Source organism: Manis javanica, chromosome 12 (assembly GCF_040802235.1).
Source record: "Manis javanica isolate MJ-LG chromosome 12, MJ_LKY, whole genome shotgun sequence".
In the NCBI taxonomy this organism is placed as follows: domain Eukaryota; kingdom Metazoa; phylum Chordata; class Mammalia; order Pholidota; family Manidae; genus Manis; species Manis javanica.
Window position 1 is genome coordinate 51,607,875 of NC_133167.1, and position 4,324 is coordinate 51,612,198.

A 4,324-nucleotide genomic window follows, 5' to 3' on the forward strand; every position below is an offset into this window, starting at 1 on the left:
CACCTACTCATCCCAACCCCTCCCCCATAGTAACCACTAGTCACGTCTCAGTGTCTGTGAGTCTATTGCTATTTTGTTCATTTTGCTTTGTTTCTAGATTTGACGAATAAGTGAAATCATATGGTATTTGTCTTTCTCTGCCTGGCTTATTTCACTTAGCATAATAATAGTGCTTTTTTGATGGGTAAAGCTCCCTTAAGTGTACAATAATTACTAACTTCTAAAAGATTTTCCATAATACTTACTACAGTGCCCACTGAGCATTATAAGGGTTATTAAATAAAATTACAGACCCATAGCTACACCTTTTAAGGCATAACATAATTATAACTTCTAGCCAACAATTGTCATGGTTGAATTATTCAAAAATTAATTTTAAGGAGATTTTAACCATATAGTACAATACTTCTGGTTAGAATATACATTGTACACATATGTGCTAGGTTATGAAAACAGAACAGAACATAAGAAAGCCATGGCTTCTATTCTGAGAAGATAATTGTAAATATTGGGAGGAGGAGGTAGAAAAAATTTCTTATCATTTAGGTTTTTCTAAGTTTATACAAAACACATCAAGATGAATTCTAAAATTAATCTCTGTAGTAAAATAGCTCTTTTTTATATTTTTAATTTATTGTTATAGTTAATATATATGAAATTTACTTTCCAAAGCTTAATATGGTAATTTGAGTCTTGTGTTCTTTGGTGACCACTGAGAGAGAATGAATTGCTGAGGTATTTTTTAAAAGTGCACTATAGTTGACCTAGTAATACCCTCAGTTTTTATAGTGAATCATAGTTGCTGTTCCAGCGATGTGAAATATTTATTATATAAATACACATCATTTTTACAAATTATTTAAAAAATTTATCTCCCTTATAACAAAACAGAAAGTAAAGATATTTAAAACAGAGCTAAGGAAAGCACTACATTAGAGACTAGTTAGGATAAATCTAAATTTACTCAAAAATAAAGGAAAGATGATACAGACTTGTATTACAGACTTTCTTGTATTACCAACCATTGAATTTTATTAAAGCCATTAAACTATTTTCTTGAATTTCAATTTGTAATGTCTCCTGTTACATATGTGCACACACACACACTATATATATATATATGAAATACATATTTAGTGTCAAACACTTCACCTAATGATCTGCAACAGACAGTTCAAAGCTTAGGTGGGGTGGGGCTCTTTCCCTGGTTAACTGGCTTAAGAATCATGTTTTTTATTAGCCTGAGTTTTACCATTTGGTAATATAAATAGTTGCTAAGAATTTGAGTTTTCTAACTTTCCGATTTTTTAAAAAAAACTAAATCCTATTCATTTTTTTTAGATATGATGCCATATAACATTATATTAGGAGTACATTATGTTTATATGCAGTGTACATTATAAGAATTATATGACATTATTTTATATAATCAATAACCTTAACATCTATTATCACACAGTTACAATTTTTTAAAATTTTGACGAGAACTCTTAAGATTTACTCTTACCAACTTTCAAATATACAGTAAATATTGTTAACTGTGCACAGTCACCATGCTGTACGTTACATCCCCGGGACTTATAACTGGAATTTTGTACCATAACCCATTTTGCTCCTGCCCGCCTTCCCCTGCTGGCCTCTGGCAACCAACCACCAATCTGTTTTCTGTATGAGTTTTGTTTCAATTGAATAAACTTGACATATAACATTGTGTAAAATTAAGGGGTACAACGTGTTACTCTGATACATTATGATTGTCATTGTAGTGCTATATAGTACATTACCATAGTACAAATTATTTTCTATATTCATTCTACTGTGCATTAGATCTCTATGGTTTCTTTACCACTTATTCCAAGTTTGTATCCTTAAACACTATCTTCTCCTTCCAACCCATCCTCTGGTAACTACCATTTTACTGTTTTTTAGATTCCATATATAAGAGATATAATACTTGTGTTTCTGTCTGCCTTTCTTTTTGTAGCACTTACCATAATGTACTCAAAATCCATTCCTGTTATTTAAAACGGCAGGATGTCCTCCTTTCTCATGGCCAAATATTATTTTACTATGTGTATAAGTACCATATTGTTTTTATCCATTCATCTGTTGAGCATTTAGGCTGTTTCTAAATCTTGGCTGCGGTGAACAGTGCTGTAATAAATATGGGAGTGCGTATAACTCTGAAATCCTCTTTTCATTTCCTTTGGGTTTATACCCATAACTGGAATTGATGGATCATATGGTAGATCTCTTTTTAATTTTTTCGAAAACCTTCATATTGTTTTCCATAGTGGATGGACCAATTTGCACCCTTAGCAAGAGTGTATAAGGGTTTCCTATTCGCATCCTCACCAGCAACAGTTGTCTTTTTGATGATAGCATTCTAACAGGTATGAATTGATATCACATTGTGGTTTTGATTGGCATTTTCCTGGTGATTAATAATGTTGAGCATCTTTTCATGTGTCTGATGGCTATTTTGACGTCCTCTTTGGAAAAATATCTATTTAGTTAGTTCTTACAATTTTTAAATCAGATTTTTGTTGTTTTTAAGTTGTATGAGTTCTTTTATATTTTTTATATATACATATAAATCTGATAGTTTAGGCATAGTTTCCAAATTTCTCTCCCATTGTATAGCCTGTCTTTTCACTTAATTGTTTCCTTTGCTGTGCAGAAGCTTTTGAGTTTGAAATAGTCCCATTTGTTGACTTTTGCTTTTGTTATTTTGTGCTTCTGAGGAGCTGCTTCTCTACATTTTTTTCTAGTTTTATGTGATCAGGTCTTATGCTTAAGTCTCTGACCTATTTTGAGTTAATTTTTTGCTAGTGGTGTGAAATAGGGGTCCAGAGTCATTGTTTTGAACATGTTTCCTCAGTTTTCTAATCACCGTTGTTTGAAAAGAGTACCCTTTTCCCCATTGGGTGTTCTGGCTCCCTTGTCAGATATTGGTTGACTGTATATGCGAGGACTTAATTCTTGGCTCTCCAGTGTGTTCACTTGGCCTACGTGTCTACTTTTGTACCAGTGTCATACTATTTTTATTACTAGTTTTGTAGAATATGTGGAAATCAGGAAGGGTGATTCCTCTGGCTTTGTTCTTTTATCTCAGGATTGCTTTAGATATTTGGGGTCTTTTGCAGTTCCATACAAATTTTAGGGTTGTTTCTTCTATTTCTGCAAAGAATGCCTTTGGTATTTTGATGGGGAGGCATTGAATCTATAGATGGCTTTGGGTAACATGCACATTTTATTCTTTCAATTCATGAACATAGGATATCTTTCTATTTATTTTCGTCTTTATTTCAAAAAAGTCTTGTAGTTTTCATTGTACAGATTTTTTTCACTGCCTTGGTTAAATTTACTCCTAAGTATTTTACTGTTCTTGATGTTATTGTGAATGGGATAGTTTTTACCTTTTACAGACATTTCACCATTAATGTAAAGGAATGTAACTGGTATCGTATGTTGTTTCCATATGCTGTATTTTACTGAAATCATTGATTAATTTCAGTGATTCTTGATAGACTCTGGTATTTTCTGTATGTAAGATCTCATCTGCAAATAGTGACAATTTTGTCTTTCTTCCTGATTTGGATGACTTTAATTTCTTTGTCTTGCCTAATTGTTCTAGTTCACTGAAAATACTTGTTGAGAATTTTTGTATTTATGTTAATCAGGGATATGGTATATATATATATATATATATTTTTTTTTACAGTGGCCATTAACTTCAATATATTGTGTACTTTAACACAATTATTTCTGGTGGTAAGTGCCAGTCTTAAGATGTGCAATGATCCTTCACACATTACTTTATGAATCTGTGCAATTGTATCTCGAAGCATTTTTATAGCCTGGGAAGTTTTCTTGAGATAGTCCTGCAATTCATGTTAAGAGGTCATTACATGAAAACATGTTTCTGAATCTTGAAGAGAGATCTGGTGAGCAATATTTACTTTTACAATATCCAGATAATGGCTCAGCTTTTCTTGTAGTAACTTTGAGGAAGATCATCACAATTTCCTTTTCCACCAGCAGCATTAAAATGAGCCCATGGTAAAACTGAATTAAAATTTTAGCAATCATCCAAGGCAAAATCTGGTTTCATAAAAATCACATCTGTTTGGGCACTAAATCATACCCATTTTATTTCCTTAATATTGTTTGAATCCTTTCTCTCCTCTATCTCCACAGCAATTTCACCAGTGCAGCTCTTCATTATATCTGGATTACAGTAACTAGCTATTAACTCGGATATGGTATTCTCATCTGGTTTTGGTATCAGGGTAATGCTATCTTCCTAGAATGAGTTTGAAAG